The 20,089-nt window shown below is 39.4% G+C and overlaps 1 protein-coding gene across 1 annotated transcript in view; it reads right to left on the bottom strand.

Moving 5' to 3' along the window:
* Nucleotides 1-20,089, bottom strand: part of elfn1a (extracellular leucine-rich repeat and fibronectin type III domain containing 1a) — an 84,397-nt gene that overhangs the window by 14,412 nt on the left and 49,896 nt on the right. The window contains exon 2 of the mRNA XM_037792854.1: nt 13,110-13,201. The gene's annotated coding sequence lies outside the window, so the exon portion shown is untranslated. The remainder of the gene's footprint in view (nt 1-13,109; nt 13,202-20,089) is intronic.

Raw genomic sequence — 20,089 nt, 5'->3', positions numbered from 1 at the left:
ATTCAATTATGCCGTACTGCAGAACCGTGCTTCTGACTGACAGGTCAACCTGCCTCACTGTTGTGATTGACAGGCCGTGAACAGCCGAGCAGCCGTTCCCTTTGCTGGATGTTTGTTTGACTCCGATAGACTATCTGACACATCTAGGAAGAGGACATTATCACTTTGAGATTATCTCCACAAAAAGTTTAACTCATCTTGAAGAGTTAGCATGGCTTCCAGGACATTTTACATTTTTATCTTCTTACCCTCCTTTACACAAATTCAGTCAGGACGCTCACGTCGACGTTTTAATCATTTATTGCAGCAATGCGCATTTTAGTTTGGCGGTGTGGCTCTGCGCATGTGATACTCTGGAACAAATCTGAACAAGTTTTAGGCACAGACTGTCCCTACGCTCACACAGATACACATTTAAAGGTTCTCGTTACAATATCCAGAGCATTAATAAAGCAGAAAACAACTGTTTGTAATGTAAAGATATAGAAGAATAATGTCTACCTGAGCAGAGAATGAAGTCACTCTCCCTCTGTGTGTGTTGAGCTTCTCTGTGCTTAGTTTGGTCGGCCGCGCGTGCATGCCTTTTAGTGCATGTGAGCGTGCTACACTGGCTAGCTCACGGCCGCCACTCTGCGACCGACGGCGTTGTCGCGGTAGCGTAGCGGCCACCCTCTGGTTCCCCCCAGGTTAACACTGTTAGCTCAGTCAGCACTGTTGATGTTATTTTCACTGTAAGCACTGTTAGCACCGTTGGCTGCTAGCCACCGGCGCAGCTGTCATCATGTTACGTAGGAATGTGTATCGACAAGAATCTGGCGATACGATACTATCGTACATAATAGGTGTTATGATTAAATATAATGTGATATATTGTGATACTGTAAGCAAGATTTGCATTTTTCACAGTAAAATCCAACATCGTAGCACTACTTGAGAGGGCATATCTCTTTGCAAATGAAATATAGTATTGATAGTTTAGCTTTAATCTTTGCATGTAAACTATTAATTGAGAATCGATAATATTGTGATACTCAATATATTTTATATTTTCTTACACCCCTAATGTTGAGAGCCATGAGGAGGCACTAGATCAGGGCTGCCCTCTCTTAGTCAATCGGTCATTTTGGTCTTAGTCGACTAAGATTTCTTTAGTCGATTAGTTGTTTTTATGCTTTTTTCATGCTGAATAACTTCGTTCTAAGAAACCTATGAGCACATCTCTGGTAAACACAAGGTGGTGCTTTTGTCTGATTCTTTGTAGAGAAACTCAGTTTTACAGATCTGTCGATTAAATCGACTATTCGATTAGTCGACAAAACTGTGTGATTGTTAGTCGACTAAGAATTTTCTGTCTTTCTTTCCCTACACTAGATATGCTCTGAATTTTGAAATAAGCACCTTTAACATTTAATGAATGGGCCTACCGAGGCAGTAATCATTAATCCATCCATGGGTGGTGAACTTAAGATGATGGTGGTCAGTGACAGCAGATAGAAGCAGCAGTAGCTATAGGTTCATGAAGTAGGAGTTTGTCAATGTGTGTTTAGGTGTATATTTGGTGTTCATGATCTGATTTGGGGGGGGATAATGTCTTTATGTTCCTCCCTGAACCTACAGTATGAGCTCCTTTTTACAGAAAGGAGTATCGCAGTTGGACAAGGTGACAGGAAAAAAAATCAATCGGTGCTAGCGAGGATGTTAGAAAAGTCCGACGTTGCTGGCGCTACGATTCGATCCGTCTAAGATGAGTGCTGGAATGAAAGGAAACACGGGGGAGGCAAATGGAAACAACCACCTTGTGCAATGGATATGGTGAGAAATAAAACTGTCTCTGCCTTGAAAGGGAAGTTATTGTTTCTGACAGGGCAAATTCTCTCAGGCTCAATAAGGGGCAGAGGATGCAACGGAGAGCTTGTACTTGACTATCACAGGAGTGAAAGGTTTTTTGGTGCACCACAGAAAGCCAACTGTAGACTTGAAGGAGATCTCAACTGGAGATGACAGGTACACCACTGGGAGGACTTTTATCCCAGTTAGGTTGGAGGATGCAACAAATAAATGATTTAAATGCTAATGGACATTAGTGGAGAGATAAGAGGACGCAAAATGCTCTGATAACGTTGTGTCAGAATTTGCATTTTTATTGCTGTTGTCCATTTGAATTTACCTCCCCAAATGCACATGGGGACAAGGGAGCTTTGCTGATTTTGATAAAAGCAACTGTTTCGTCACAAAGGAAATATATTGTAGTGTGTTATATAGTATAGTAGTTAAAAATCACCTTGTGCTCGTGTAGCTCTCACATGTGATGCCATAGTTGTCACAACCATAACAATTCACATTTTGTCACACACGCCTCCTCTTTGGCAGAGATTTTATTAGAATACATAATTTCCTATTTAAAGAAACAGAAGCTTTAATGAGGTTTTTAACAGCAGGTTCCATCACCAACATGGATACTACAAGTCCTCCATATATAAAAACATCTGCCTCTGTTTCACCTCTATATATTATATTACCTTTTGCACACTTCTTGTAAAATACTTGTACAAGGGTGTCTAGTCAATAAATGTCATCTGTGTCATAACCTACAAGGCAGATGAGGCAGAGGCAATTATCATTCTACAACAAAGTCGAAAGGTCATATGACAAGATATATTACATAGTGGACCGATGCCTTATGTGATGTGATTAATCATTTCTCAGATGAAAGCGTTCTACTTTTACTGAGCCCTGTTGGAATGACTGCTTTCAGTCAGGCCACACAAATTTTATTTTTACTGTGACACATTCAGATTTTACTGTGCTGTTAAATGATGAATGCATGGTTTTGTAAAAGGTGCACGTTTGAAAGAGACAGCTGCTATTGATTTCAGCTGTTTATACATTAATTCACCTGATTCGATCAGGTAGGGATGTTAATAATTAACTGTTAAACGTTAACCGACATTAGGAATTCTAACTTATTAATGCTATCGGTTTAAAGGTTAAAAGAGATATTAAAAAATAGCTAAAAAGCTAAGGAAAACTCAGAGGAGCGGCTTGTCACTTAAAGCAGAATAGCTGGTCCACCTTAACAGCCCACCTTAAGTGATTCTGAGCCGGCGTTGCAAGATACGGGAGCTTGACTTGGGTCTGAGGAGTTGTAGCATTTATTCACCGACAAATAAACTGTACGCACGCTGCAAAGCTACGTTCACAGCTATAACGCAACCGACAACCCCACACTCACCGTCGCACACGAACACAGCAGCGGGGGGCGGGCTGAGTCAAGCATGTTTCAACCAAACTCTTCCTCACTTCCCTGGAGTCAAAAAGCGATGAGCGGTTCGCAACAACGGGGACCAAACGGGGGCCAAGCAATCGGCTCGCTTCGAACAGGCATGCGCTCCAAACAGCCACGCCCCAAACGGGCACTGCACTAGTATATCTAAATTTACAACATTTAAATTTTAATACATATATATATTTATATCTATATAATAATATATATATTTATATATTTATATATTTATATCTGTATTTGAGATATTTTTTTTTAACATAGATTTGATGTATTATTGCTTCTCTGCTCCAACTCGCTGGGATTTATGTATTTTATGTTTGTTCACCTTCAATATACCTGTAATCACATAGCCTCAGCATCAGATTCTCTTTTCATCAATAACGTTTTCCAATAGCCTCACACCTACATGTCATTTTACACCCCTATCATTGATAACTATGCCCTTTATCTACAAGAAATATTCACTACAATAATTAAAATGTGCGTGTGGCTAAAGCAGTGTGTTCATGTCAGCTTGTATGGACACGGTAACCTTGGCCTTGTAGTAATGATGTCACTGTACATGGAAGTCAGTGGTCTTTATTCATGAAACAACCACAGCTGTGTGTATTCAGGTATCAGGGTATTACAACTGGTACAATCTGTTGATTTAATCGCTTCATTCCCTTTCACTTGCTGAAGGTGAACTAATAAGTAAATGCAGCTGCTGTGCAGTAAATGTGGAAGCACATGAATCTTGATCGCACACAGTTGGAGACAACTGATGTCTGTGATATGGATAAATGAAACTTATTGACTGATTTACTCACATCACTCATATCACTAATATACTGTTTTCATATAGTAGATTTATTACGCCTTCAACTAGGTTTTCAAAACACACTGGATGAAGGATTCTTTGACACATTACCGCCCAAGTTGGACAGCCAGACACTGATATGAATCTATACTCCATTTGAGGTGCAATTTTCAGCTGTAGTGCTATCTTTCAAAAGGGATAAGGGAATAAAGAAGCACAGTGGCGATGAAAAACACATAAATCAATCCTGAAATGATGAGGTCAATTCCTGTTAAATAGAATTAACAAAACACAGCAGGATATGATGGAAATTATAGATAATGCTTTTTGCCATCATTAAAAAGTGATGGGGGAAATAACATTGTAACGGAGGACATGAGGCAGAGAGATTAAAAGCTAATAAAATGAGTACCTGCGAATGGTTTATCAAATGATACTGTGATAAAATGATGCTGTGACAGTTTTCTCATTTGAGCATCTCATCTCCTGCAATCTTGTTATCTTTCAGACCAAAGAAAACTTCTTAAGAAAATCACTAAACAAAATTCAAAGTGCCAAATGAAGCCTCTGTACCTGAGACCTGGTAGTTTTCACATCAGTTTTAGCTCCTTATTATAAACAGTGAGTCACATAACATTTGCTTAGTCATGCTCATCAAATGTATTTAAAGGTCATCTGCGTTTTTTTTCCAGGTTTTTCAAATGGAAAAGCCCACTCAGTCGGTAGCAAAAGGCAGTGACGTAGGTTACAGCGCTGATGGATGGGAGCAACGTGATCTACTGCTGTGGACGGGGGCAGCAGCAAAACTTATTTTAGCCACCTAAAATAGGACCACCTAAAAAAATCAATATCAGTTTAAGTGTACGCTATATTTAGAATATTTTCACTGCTTTACCTTGCCGTCAGACAGCCCTCTCCGACAGGGAACTGAAGCCGTTATCTATGCTCTCTTAAAAGCCACCGGACTTCATTGACAAAACAGTAATTTTACTTCACAGAACAGAGGAGTTGCTGGTCTACCGCTGCATTGATCAGTTAGTTTGTTTGTGTTATAGTGTGACTTTTGGATCTGAACCAACGTGGTGTCCACGTCAGTACATTGTTTAGCTTCCGTGCCGGTACTTCTGCCTGTTTTTTCCAAACTGGGAGCATGCCGGCCGCCATCAAAGTTACTGTATTACTGTAGTACTGACTAAAAGTACCTCATACAACCACATTTGGTGGGCAGGGTTTAAATGTAACGTCATCATACAGAAACCTGCGTCATGGCATGTGGGAAAACATTTTTAGAAGCCTTGGGAAAACAGCATTTTGACGCTAAAAAATACATACTTTGACAAAAATTTCATTTTTCAGATTTGAATTATTAGGGAACACCACTGGGATGATATATTGTAAAAAAATTTAAAGAAACTTGCCTTTTTAAGACTCATTTACCACCATATTATGTTGTTATATTAAGAATTTTTATGAAATCTCATACTAGTTTAAAAGATAAATGTAAAAGAGACATGACAAAAATGAAGGACAGCGTTTGACAAGAAGAAACAAAAGCAGATGGCCAGAGATCCTTCCTTAAAGGTGCGTGGCCCCTCTGGTTTTTAATCCTTCTCTTTAGGCGATAAACCAAAGCCTCAATTATCTCCTCATGCCTCTCTCAGGGAACGTGCCTAAAATCTGTGTTTTAAAACAACACGTGCATTAAACATGGATTTTCTCAATTTTATTGGATTAATTCTACGATACAGACGTACCCAAGAGGCTTTGTCTTCTGAGGTCTGACTCAATGAATGGCATGTAATAAGAGGGAAGAATTAAGGTGTCATGATTCGAGAAAAGTCCCCTGTCATGCTGAGAAAGGTGGCGCAGCACTATCAGTGATGTGGAAAAAAATCATTAGGGAGTCTGTAATGAATGGCTGACAGCTGTCTGTCAAATCTGTGCAGCCCTATTTTAACTTTCATTCATTTTCTCCATGATTGCCTTTCTCATCGCTAAGTCACAGCCTGGCTGCATGTGCAAGTCTTCATTAATACAGTATAGGATTTGATCAAAGTAAAGGAGATGACATTATAAGAACTAACCCCGCTGTATGGGTTCCATAAGACAATCACTGGAGTCTCATTTTGGCTTCTTTTACAGGTATTCGTTGTATAGATACATTGTGGGCTCTAATTTTTTACTTTCTTTGTCTATGATTGGTGTTGATAGTACTTTTTACGCAGCAAAATATCTCCTAAATCCCAAATTGATGTTTCAATTTCAACAGAATTGGTCCAAAAATAAAGTAACATTGTGTAGGATAACATACAGTACATTTCTTTTCCTGTGAATTACTTTTTGGTGAACAGAAGGAATATAAATGTGTTCATGTGTAGCTCATATAGCATATAAACAGGGTTTCCATTATCTGGTAATGACCCTTTTTGACTGGGAAAATCTGCTGACACATTTAAATCTCTAATGTCCAAAAGTTATAAAGAAAGCAAGGGAAGTACACAATGAAACCCTGGAGGGCGGACGTGGATAAACTGGATAAAGGGGGGTGTCTCACAATCAAGGTCAATATGGTAGCTGTATTATAAGCAGGTTTAGAGGCTTTGTCGATCCTGTATGCACAAAAATAACACTGTTTAGGAACCCGGCAGGGTGCGCTTTGTGAGCACACAAAAGGTAGGGGGAACCAGCTAAAATCTTGCCTAGGGTACCAAATTGGTCAGGGCCAGCTCTGAGTAGAGGAGAAATCTGAGAGCAGATGTTTCACAAGCACACAGAAGCAGCCTGAGTGTGAGGAGAAGGATCTGAAGCTGGATAGCAGGAAATCTGTGCAAGCAACAATATATCTGAGTGCAAGCATATACAGTTTGAGCAGAAGCAGAGCTAATCCAAGTGCAAGCAGGGACTATTTGAAGGTTTTGAGGGAAAGCATTACAAACCCTGAACGTGAAATCAATGAGTCATGCTCTCAAATTGAAAGAGTTATTCCTTAAATACATTTTTTTTTTTTTTAAATCCCTGATATTTAGGTCTGAGTCTGAGATACAGTCGGCACATTCTTTATATAGCCTGCCTATCAATTGTTTTTGACCAATTTTTAACAAAAACCCTGCATATAAATCAGGATATAGTTCCTTATTTTGCTGAAATAACAATGCTTTATGGTCATTTCCGTATTTTGTCACGGTATTGACAGTGTGTGGCAAGTGGAAGGATTACCACTTGAATACTTTTCTACATATTGGATTTTAATAAGGTCAGAATAAAAGCAAAAATATATTTATTATTCCACACATACAGTAGTGGTATCTGAGAGACCCCAAACAATGGGGAGGTAAAGACAATGTAAACAAAACACAAAGGTTAAGCATTTTACTACAAGAAAAGCTTATCATGCATATCATATTTGTTTCATAAATAACACTGAGGTTTGAACACTGAGTGACAAAGTGGGTTTTGAGCATGCACAGGATGTTTACTGAAGACATTTTTGGTCTGATTTTGATCATCTTCTATAGGGCAAAACCTTTAATCTTACGGCGACCATATTTCTTGTAGATGTAGCTCTCATTACAGAATTAATGAACTGAAGGAGCATCAAATGAGTAAAGTGATCACTAAAAATTACAGTACATTAGGACTGATGACAGACCGGGCGGGCGGGCAGGGCAGTTGGATGAGTTCAATTCTGGGAAACTGAGGAGGCACTATGTGGGATTTTCTTTTATGCTGATTGAACACCGTAGTAATAATGTAATGACATGAATCGTTAATCAAGAAGGGGTAAACCAGCCATTTCGCCTTTTAAATATGGATTGCGTGGCCATGGAGGGTGTGGTATGTTGCATTGATCTTGCCTAAAAGGACAGGTTGGTTTTATATACTCGCCGTGTGTTCCCACCAGCTCGCTATATTTACAACTAGTTGTTTTTCCATCCTGAGGGCATCGATCATTGCACTGCTTGGGCACCAACAAACTCCACTGCAGCCAACATGAGCTGTAACAGGCAAGAGTCGAATCGATTGAGCAAACGCGGAAGAAGGGTTAAATTCCTTTGATGAGGAGGTAGACCAATAATTGCCTACCATACGGATGTTTTATAATCACTTTATGTGAGCAATTTAAGGTTCCCTCGGGATCCATGTCTCTCACAGGCTAATCCATGATGCTCTTTACGGTAATCCATTCAAATAACTCTTCTCTAGTGTCATCAATTAGGAATCCAGGTTGTCTGAGGTGCTGGCATTATACAGCTTGACAGGGATAAAGCTGCTGTGACCTGGACCAGAGAATGATCATCACAGTGATCAATGACTAAATGATATTATGAATCCCACGACAACTTCTATACTGATTTTATAGGTAAACGTGAAAAACATAGAAGTGATGGAGGGATATAAATCAGTGATGGACGATCACACCAAAATCACATTTGCTCAAGAACCACTATGAACAGATTGGTTCTTACGCTGCAAACGTGTTCTCATAGTTCGTATGACATCTTACAAAAAGTTATTCCTCATTTTTTGTGCATTTTTCTACGAATGTCCAGCGTCAATTTCTGCTCCAGTCTTTTCAAAATAAAACTACTGTCTTCACAGGAAACAACTTGGTTAGGTTTAGGCAAAACAACTACTCAGGTTTAGGAAAAAGATTGTGGTTTGGCTTAAAATAACACAATCACCGGTCTCCTGAGCGAAAGTCCGGTGTTTTTTGACCGACCCATCCACCCTGACCTTGTCGTTCTTTATACTTCCTTGTTCACAATTATGTGGATTACATACAAAATTGATTTTGTGGGATATATACGAATTACAGTGCATTTACTTTTCGTAGGTATAGCTATACGAACGGTGTGTGAGATCAGCCTGATGTGGCATGTACATGTGATTTAAGAGAATTTATGCCACCTATTTTCTCATACTTTGAATATTCTCTTACAGTAGGTAAAAATGTAATTTACAAATGGTCCAGACCTGTAGTATGACTAATACAGACTTAATGCAAAATGAATATTCTCTTTACCAGATCATCATCATCATGGTTTGCCAATTTACTGAGATGATTTTTAGATTTTATAGGCACATTTTTACTGTCATATTTCATCACAGCAATTTACACAATTCAGTAGTTGCTAGTAGAGACAGGACTGATCCGATCCAATATTGGTTATCGGGTTCCGATACTTACGTTATTCACTCATTTGATATCGGACTGATGTCACGATCCATGTGCCGATCCATGTAAATTATGTAATGTGATAATGGTGGAGAATATCCTTCTGGCCGTGTGGGGACGGCAGCAAAGAAACTAGTTATCTACGCTAATGTCGGAGGTCGAGGTTGCCACTCCAAGCCCAGAACCTCGTGGGTCGATGGTAGTCCAACTCCAGGGCCCATAAACACATTACTACCGTCTTTTTCACAGTGACAGTCTTCCGGCTTTCAACGAGGCAAATACAGCCTGTCGTTTCTTTTATCACAGTGACGGTCTTTCAGCTCTTTAAATGGACGGTGAGGGTCACTCCCGATGCTTTCAATACACCATTAAATATTTACTTGTAGCGGGTATTAATAATGTAGCCTGTTGTATTTTTATTAATGCAGATTTTCTGGCTTTAAGTGGGCGATAGGGGGCACTTTAAATTTCATGCAAAATTGCAAATTTTATGCAGAAGGAGCTCTGGTACTGTATCGGCATCAGTATTGGTATGGGCAGATATCCAAATTCAGGAATCAGAATCGGATCGGAACTGAAAAAAACATGGATAGGTGTGTCACTAGTTGCTACGAAAACTCTCTCACTCCAACAGCTGCTTCAGGATCTTTCTTCAGGTCGCTGTCATCCTCTGTTGCACCCAACAGTGTAACATCACCTACTGAAGGCTAAAAGATAATCACATCTAATATCTCCGTAACTGTTATAACCTCTTGACCGCCTCTCATGCACTATTATCATGTACCAGTTTGCTTCAGAAGGACATTTTTTTAGCATCCAACTTCTCTCTTTACTTCTGTTGCAGCTGCTCTGATGACACGTCGTTGGCAGCCGTACTATTAGTGTTTGTTTAAATAGTTTCGGGCCCTCTAACACCACTACTGACAATACTACATTTGGTTTTGTCTGCTGATTTCTGATTGCAGGACCTGAAACTTTTGAGTGAAATTCTTTTTATTTGTTGGTAACAGTTTTGTGAGTGAAACTCCACAAATGGTGTGGAACTGGTAGCCTTATGTGGCCTGCAGCGCACATCACACATCCTGAATAAATCAGTGAAGTAAAGGCACATATCTCTGCAGGGAAACTAGGAATTATGGGTCCCCTTAAAGAATATTGGTCTGGACACTCTTTTTTTAAAATAAAATAATTAAACTGGGAGTTTTGTGGTCCCTCTCCAGCTCTGGGCTCACAGACTCGTCACTAACTTTCACCAGCAGCGGCAGCAGCAGCAGCACTACATCTTAAGTTTTAATGACAGCGGTTAAAACCTAGCTGTTACTCTTTCATGGGTTGCCAAACTTGTTTTAGGATGGCAATAAATAGTATGGCTTGTTGTGCTTCTCATGCATAATGTGTTTTTTATTTATACTCTAAGAATTGGTGTAGCAGAAATATTTCTGGACAGTTCGACATAAGAAAAATCCCTTTGGCCGTACTTGAAAGGCAGCGAGGATTAAATCAAAGCCATTCAATTGATCCAGCACTCAAACACACATTTGATGTGTCCAATTGGGGATTTTATTTCTTGAAGTCTGTCCAAACATGCCTTAATATATACAGAAAAGATATACAAAAGGCTCATTGTCTCTCAACTTATAGTTTAGGTTAAATGAAAATGCCTTAAATAGCTGCTCCCATTTGAAACAAAAACTGAAAATGATGAAAACATAAAAGAAACGCATACAAAATATAATAACAATGATATTTCTTTGGTTAGTGATGACACTAAAACAGCCAATCCAATATCCATTTAAGTACTGAATGTCTTGTTGCGAGCTGATTTAGCTGATGCTACATGAAGCACTGAATACATTATCTGCAGCATGAGAAAGTGTTTTTATTATTTCTACATAGCTTTGTTTCTACAGAATGGTCGTTATTATCATTCTTCTCCGGGGGCCTCTCTATTTTGAGATTGCATCTCTCTGTTTGGTGTTGTTTCATTTTTGTTTAATGTGCACTTCGCTTCAGCCGAGTCAAGTATTAACAAGTTGGGATTTATTGTTATTTAATTTTTTTTGAAAGAGCAGAAGTTTATAGCTTCACTAGCAGCTCCATGAGTGGATTGCTCATTTCACACCAAAATAAAGTTGTTGGATTGAACTTTGTGTTTTTTAGATTTTTACGGCAGTAAATGCTGATCTTTGTCAGCTACTCGGGCTCAGCTGTGCTTTACTTTACACTATTAACATGCCAACATGCTAACTTTAATAGAGCTAAGTATTGGACAAGTGGAAATATTTACCTACTATGACTTTCATGTAAATACATCTAGGACATGGAGGGCTGTAGGGCTGAAATTTCAAAGCATATGGTTTTATTTTTATTTTTTCTTCTGCTACGGCAAGTGTTAAATTTAGAAGAAACTCTACTGCTGCTGACATGTGCCTTAATGAAGCCACGGGGCACTCCCCATCTGCTCTGCTTTACATGACAGACTAGCTGAGTAACCAGTGAGTCGGTTAAATAGAAAGGTTGTGCAGGTTATGAAAATGTATTCCAAGAAAATGAGTCAGGGATGATTAAATTTCTAAGACCGCGTCCCTTTTGTGAATGGCCTCTTAATTAGCACTAATCGTTCAGTGTGTACATACTCTTCCCATCACTGTACACACATCAGCCATCAAAGTACTAGTTTGTTGCTCGGTGGAAAGAAAATGGGACAGAACAAAGCAAAAGAAAGAAACTTCTGTAAAAGATATTGAAAAGGATCATATGTTGGGTAATATATGAAAGCTTCCATTTACTTATTTATGCCCATATGCAGACCTAGTATCTCTTTGGCAGAAGGCTGGTGATAAACTTGTTAAATTGACTGAAATAATTGATGTACTCTGATTAGGGATGCGTCGATTGCAAAATTCTGGGCCGATACCGATGTTTAAAATAACAATTTGGACGCTAACCGATCCAGATGTTTTTGCTGTTATTTATTCCCCTTTTTGTGCCAGGGAAACAAAGACCTCTTCATTATAAACAAAATAACTGAGCTGTTTTAAAGTAATTTAGCATTTCATTACACTGTCTTTGAATGAGCACAAATCCAATCATATATATATAGCATACAATTACATACTCAATGAGAATGTATCAGTATTTACACAGCCAAAAAAAATATTTGTTTTGTGAAACATTAATTATATGTAAATGTAAGCAATGTAAGCAAGCGATTAGCAACATAAGCACACATAGACTTTACTTGGGCGGGCTACCCGTATATTAACGCCCGCCCAAGTGTATTTGGCGCCCCATTTTAGCATTTTTAATTTTTATCCGTCCGAGAGAACGACGCCTAGTTTACCTAGTGATTAAATCATTTAAAAGACAGAAATATTAAAATCGTAAGAGGAGAAATAACATTTTTAGCACAATAATTGCTATAAATAATAAAGTAATGTCCTCTGATTAGGTGGGTTGTAAAAATAGAACTAGAAAACAAACATTTATAGACATTTTATTCTAATGCGCCCACTAAGGTTTCATGAATAAAAAAATACAAGTAGCCTATTAAAAGACTTCACCTTTTAAATCCTATAATAAGTTTCCGGTGCTGACATATTGTAAATGAAAAAGCAGAGTTAGAAACGGGGAAACCTGAACACAACACGTATCCAGTGTGTGTGATATTCAGCCTGTCCACGCTGAGGATGACATGTCCTTTGAGTAACTTGTCTTTGGCACTGTACTTGTCATGTGTATTGACCAGTGGATTAGCGATGGATTCTCTGTGATCCTCTTAAGGTGTGTTTGCTCATGCAGAGCTGCAGTTGACTCAAGTTACAAGCGAAAGAAAGACCTGTATTTACCTCTGGAATCTAGGCTGAAGTCCTCGGTGTGAGAAAGCATCCCTGGTGTCCTCCAGCAGTACAGATGTTCACTGATTTCTCTTTTTTGACCTCTGAGGAAAAAAATAAATGATAGAGAAAGATATTAATTTTCTATCAAGAGGTCTGTTTATGAGCAACTTGCGAGTGGATGGATTTTTTATGTTGACAAGTTTCATATAACAGCCAGGTATTTAAGCCAACATGTTGAATCTAATCCATGGAGACCAGTCTTAATGGGGCATGTAATAAAAAGCTGCTTCTTCACAGGATAACCTTCTTTTGGCATTGCGGTCTCCGGAATGAATTCAGCAGCATGAACGCTCCTTTTTTCTCTCATTTTTTTTCAAAAATCGGAACCACCTCATTAACCTTATCTAGCAAGCGAAAGCTAATGAAATCCTCTGTTTCAGTGTCCGGTCTTGCCAAAGTTAGTTTTACTAATTAATCAAACATCAGTCCCCCCCTATCATCTTAATGACTCCCTGTAAAGTGAATGAGAATGTGCTGCACACACCGCCCGGGGGAGGCTGCATGCGCACATTTTCATGCATTTTTATTGGAAGTTAATATAAAAGAGAAAGAGAAGCTTTGCGCTAAAGAGAGATGAATGTTTTGTATTCACTACAATAAGTGAAATAGAAATGAAACATGATTTCCTCATCTTTTATCCATGTTTCGCTCTTGCTTTTATGTTTCTGTTTAACGAGTCTCTACAGCATGCAGTGATGCAAAGCTGCAATTTTCCCACCTACATACAGTACATATTAATATCTGCACGACAAGCTCCAGATTACTGCACAATCAGTATTCACATTACTCCTCTTGCTCTAATGAAACAATTCTGTGTTCTCATCCCTTGTGATTCAGAGTGTATGACATGCCGTATCAGATGGAAAGCACCGGCAAAATTCAATCTCCAACAATCGGTAATGGAAATCTGCAAAATGGCTAGATTCTCAGTAAATGAGAGGACAATAGATAATGCAATTCAATTAGCTGCTAAGGCTGCTATTTGCATGCCAGTGAAAGGGGTGATAGTTTAAGTGGCCCAAGGCAGCTGCCTTTCAGCAAAGGCCCGTGACAACACAAAAAGCAGCGGAACCAAGAGAAAGGCCAGTTTGGGAGTCTTCAGCAGTATTCTTTTAATTACTCATCATAATGACTCCATTTAGCTGTTCAATGACCCATTTTACGGCATTGAACAGGCATGGGAAGCTCTCTGTCCTTGGCAGGGTCAGTCCTGCAGCTGCCCCTGCCTGCCATGCTTTAAGCAAGAGGGAACATTTATTTTCCCCCCAGCGGGCTTTAAAGGGATAGTTTGGTGTTTTGATGCGGGGTTGCATGAGAAACATGCAGGAATTACCGTACGGAAGCAAAGTAATATACTGCTATGGACGGGGGCAGCAGCAAAAAGTATTTTAGCCACCTACATTAAAAAAACCAAACAAATCAATATCAGTTTAAGTGTACGCTATATTTAGAATATTTTCAGACGGGGAACTCACCTGAAATTAAACTTATCTATACCGTTTTTGTCAACTGAGTCTGGTGGCTTTAGCATAGATAAGTTTCAATTCAGTTGCCCGTTGGAAGGGGCCGTCTGACGGCAAGATAAAGCGGTGAAAATATTCTAAATATAGCGTACACTTAAACGGATATTGATTTTGTTAGGTGGCTAAATACGTGTTGCTGCTGCCCCTGTCCACAGCAGTACATTGCTTTGCTTCCGTCTGCTTCTCCAAACTGGGGTCGTGCTGACCGTCAGCTACTGTAGGTAATACACTGACTATGGATAAGTACCTCATACAACCCCTCTTCAAATCACCTGAACTATCCCTTTAACAGACAGGTTGCTCAAGAATTTCCCCCCAAAAGGGATTTCAATATAAAAAAGAGCTCATTTTAAGGAAGAAAACAATTATTCTTCATGGATGTTATTTTGCATCAGATAATGAATGAAACCTTTATTGCCCCCTAGGGCAATTTGCTTTGCACAAAGAGCATAAAAGAATATCAAAAGATGGGTCATGTTGGCGCCCACCATGGAGTCGGTGCAGAAGCTTCTAAGTATAGGATAAACAATGTGTCCGATATGTACAGTAAAATGCTAGTAATGATTATGTAGGTGCTGTTACAGTAGCGTTCAGGTCACAGTTAGAGGGAGTGTGTTGTTACCTTAATCAAAATGTTCTCATACACTGTTCGCAGCTATACCTAAGAAAAGTAATGCACTGTAATTTGTATTTATCCCACAAAATCACTTCGTATGTAATCCACGTAATCGTGAACCAGGAAGTATAAAGAGCGACAAATGCTGCGTAGGAAGTAGGACGGGTTGGTTTGGTGGGTCAAAAAACACCGGACTGTCGTACCCCGAGTGAAACCACAAGTCAATTTAGACTTTTTGTTTTTGTCACTTTTTTGTCACTGAACTTCCGCACTTAAGTTGCGCTACTTCCAGAGTTATATTAACCCAAACCATGATCTTTTCCTAAACCTAACCAAGTAGTTTTGTTGCCTAAACCTAACTAAGTTGTTTGCTGTGAAGAAAGAATTTTATTTTGAAAAGACTGTATGCATGTAACAAGCGGAAATTAACATGTTCTTTTGTAAGATATCATACAAACCGTGTGTGTGAATTAACCTTCTTAAAATAATGTTACTACTGTAAGGTATGTAACACCTTACTTCGTAACACTGTATGGAACCACAACTCAATTTCACGTAATAATAAACTGTTTTCTTGTGATAATTTAAGATTTTACTGACACTAACTCATAATAGTAAACAGTGAATCTTTCCTGTGAAGTATTGGCTGCTTTATATGGAAAAGAGGAGCAGTATCCATCCAGCATGCTCTCTCTTTTGAACAGAAACACTCTTGCTGTGCAAAACCTCTCCTCTTTTGTGTTGCTTTTCATAAGACATGATGTATGTGAGGATGGGTCAGGTTGCAGCCCTGGAGGAGCGGGTGCAGGAGGGGAAGAGTGGAGGTGGTGAGGAGGAACAGACCCCATATGGTCTTGAGGAGCTGGAGTTTCTGGCACATCTCCAGGATGCTGACCCAGAGCATTGAAAGGTTGAGCACTGGCACCGATCTGACTGATTCTGCCCAGCTGCTGACGTGCAGAAGAGCGCACATGGATATGAGGACAAAAATAGCTTGCTGGAATCCACAGCTTGACGCAACTGTTCAGAATTTAAATCACTGCCAATTTATTCTGTCCCACGTCAACTTTCTATGAGATGACTACCGTCACAGTGTAGCAATATTTAGTTATTGTGCATAAAGGATGTTTCAGTTCATTTCGTTTGATCTGTGCTATTACTGTCCTAAGTGGATGCTTGGAGGGGGATTTTAGATTTACTATTCAACACTGGTCGTGTACAATCTATTTGAATAAAGAAGGCAGTTAAAATATTCAGGAAAGAAGTGACCCCAAGTCAATTTATGTGTGCCCTCCTCATCTTCCTGTGTTAAAAAGGCAAACTTGTTGTGCCCCTTCATTAATTGAAGAGATTAGTGTGCTTAAAGTGACAGTAGGCAGTTTATATTTTTGGCATCACTTGGCAAAAATTCCATAATAACCTTTCAGCATATTGTAATTCAAGTTTTCTGAGAGATAACTAGACTTCTGCTCCTCATCATGGCTCTGTTTTTAGATGGGAGACTTTGACCAATCACAGGTCATTTCATTGAGAGAGCGTTCCTATTGGTTGTGCTCCGGTCATGTGACCGGTACTTGGTTCCTTCGAGCCATCTCAACCTGATCTCAACCTGGCTGCTGGGTCCCAAACTTTCTCATTCTACAGCTAAACCGTGCACTACAAGATGATTCTGAAAACATCTGAGGAGAGAAATAGGCATTAACGTAACATAATATTGATTCATATTTGATCAGCGCTGCCTAGTTTGACCGTTTGGTCGGAGTTTGCGAGTGATTGACAGCCGGCTCTCATAGACGCACCGGAGGACACAGAGGCACATGATTTTTTTTTCAGGTTGCCTGTTTAGTGAACTACTGTCAGGATATAGCGACCGTTTTATAAAAATAACTCTTTTTAATCATATTTGCTGTAATCTCACCTACTTCAGCTTTAAGTGGTTTTCAGAGTAACAGCCTCTATATTTCGAACAATGGAGCCGGCCTTCATGTTTCTACAGTAGCCCAGAACTGACAAAAAAACACTGTCTCTAGATCATAGATTGTATATGAGAAGTGGACTCAGTCACCATGACGTCACCCATTGGTTTGGGGGCTGCCGTTTTGAAGCCTCGAGTTTGGCATATTGACTACTAGTGGCTATCTTTAGTCTTCATTGTTCTTATCTTTATCTTTACTTTACTTTCTGACAATGACCCCATTTCAAGGACGACATGACAACGACAGTCAGTCGGCCCCTTAACAACGGCAACCAGAACAGAACCTTTCACAATAAAATTCACTTCCTGTCCCTTTGTCACATGTGTAAGGTAGCCGCACAACATTAACCTCAAATTCAAATTCATTCTCATGTTTACAATGTTTACTGAGGTAATAAATCAAGTGAGAAGTAGGGTCGTTTTCTCATAGACTTTTACACAATCAGACTTCTTTTTGCAACCAGAGGAGTCGCCCCCTGCTGGCTATTAGAAAGAATACAAGTTTAAGGAACTTCAGCATTGGCTTCACTTTTCAGACCCAGACTGCTCACTTACTCTCGACAATAAGTGTTAAGAAATCAACACAGAGGTTGCATTCTTTCATTCCCCTGCTTTACCATGGACACTAAAGTCTGCACTCCCTTAATTTGCTGTTTGATACATTTGACAATATTACCCTCATTAACAGTAGTATGCATAATGTATGCAACCTATTAAAGGTATTATTGTTAGGAGGATATGTAATGGCTTAGACGGTGTATACACACTGTTATTTTGGCCATCATCAGCACTAACCAATCCCTCTTAATGTTATCCTTTGTAGGGCTACAACAAACAATTATTTTCATTATTGATGAAACAGTTTATTTTCTCAATTAATTGATTAAGCGTTTGGTCTAACATCAGAAAACAGTCACAATTAGGCGTCTTCAGATGTCTTGTTTTGTCTGAACAACAGTCCAAAGCCCAAAGGTATTTAATTTACTCTAATGTAAGACAAGGAAAATAAGCATATTTTTTATATTTGAGAAGCTGGAAACATCAAATGTTTGACGTTTTTGCTTGAAAACTTGAAAACACAGTCATATTTGAATTATCTCCTGGAAAAGGAAGCAGACACTCACTCATACATTTCTTCAGAGGGAGGTGGAGGAAAGTTAAATAGAACATTTTGAGCCCAGCTTTGAGGAAACTATTTGGAAAATGAAAGCGGTTTAAATTTACTGGATGCAACTGTGAAGCTGATGCAAAGTGTTCACATAAAGATATGACTCCAGCTCTCCCTCCGCCTCTAGTGGGAGTCATCTCCAGTGTTGTACCGCTGGGTGAACCCAGCGGGCATCAGGTGTTACCAACAACCAGCAGCAATTTAGAGAAAGTGTCCTTACAAATGTATTGACCTTGGCACCATGGGCTATGTCACGCTGTACACAGCTTCCTGTGGTGTCCAGCTTCAGAATGTATCTAAATTCAAATTCCTCTACTTTGTAAATATAAGAAAAAAGAAAGCATCAGTCACATTGATTGTGGCATAAAAATGAAGAATGTGCTCTGCATCCTACTGTACATTGATGTCAAAACATATCATTCAATGTCCTTCATGATTATAAAATCAAGTTGCATAAGACGACAACACTGACAGGGTTAAATTATCTTGTAAAATGATGTATGAACATCCGTTGGCCAGTGGCCAAACGACAGAAATAAATCTCAGTGTTGTTAAAAAGTGACAGAAGTGTTGCTTTTCTATAACTGTATACATGGTTTGCTCCTTGCCTGGTACGCTTCGGTCTATTAGACGATTCTGACATGATGACAGGGTTTAGTTGGTGAATACATCTCCTGTTATGTACTCCACTGATCCTGAGCTGCCAATCAAGGAGTACCTCACTTTGCAGCACTTAAAAGCGCGGCAGCCGGGGTGGAGGAGGGTGTACAAAAGCACAACCAATCTTTTGGAGCATGCTGCACAGTCACAGGCAACAGACTGCTCAGTTAGCGAGCAGCAGACTGGCTAAAAGTATCGCTGCTCTTTGAAAGGTCCACTATGATGTAGAATCAGAGAGGCATAATTGCCAACAATATTGAATAAAATGTCTGTATAACACAGCGAGAGGAATCACTAACTGGGGTTGTGTTGGGATAGAATCTAAATGCAGGCGGTTCCAACTGACCGTGAAATAACTAAACTGGGGGGAAAGTTATTAGATTGACTTGTTATTTGCTTCTCAAGATGTGAAGTTCCTGGTTTCACGTCTGAGTAACTCAGTGTCGGTTGAGCCTGAAGGTATGGAAATGGAGAGCAACACAGCTAGTTTCCCCTATGGAGAATATGAGAGTATGCGCTGCCTGTTGAACCCACAAACAACAAGCCTTAAGCAAAGCAACACACACACCCTTTAACACATAAGAACACTTCCATTTAAACACTTTGCCATGTGCATGCGTATGCACACAGTAAACTTTGAAATTGCCTTTCTAAAAATAGACCCGCAGTAATACTTACTGTACCCTCAACCATAGCGAACGCTATCTACAGTGAAAAACACATTTGGAGACAGAATGGGTTCCCTGATAGCTCCATGAAAGCAAGATACTGGTGTGCTATTCCTTAACTCATTCAATATTTAAGTAGCATGGCATGCTTTCTAGAGCACACATAATGATGTTGTAATGGCTTGACAGGAAAATAGAACATGGCTGGTCGTATACTTTACTGCCGAAGTACAAAATGACTGCGCTTCTCTGAGCGCGTGTGGAAGCTTTCCGGTCGACAGAAAACTAAAAAAATTAAACATGTAATGTTATGAGACGT

This window comes from Sebastes umbrosus, chromosome 14 (genome assembly GCF_015220745.1).
Source record: "Sebastes umbrosus isolate fSebUmb1 chromosome 14, fSebUmb1.pri, whole genome shotgun sequence".
In the NCBI taxonomy this organism is placed as follows: Eukaryota; Metazoa; Chordata; class Actinopteri; order Perciformes; family Sebastidae; genus Sebastes; species Sebastes umbrosus.
The sequence above is the reverse complement of the archived record's forward strand: the minus strand, read 5'-3'. Positions and strand labels throughout refer to the sequence as shown.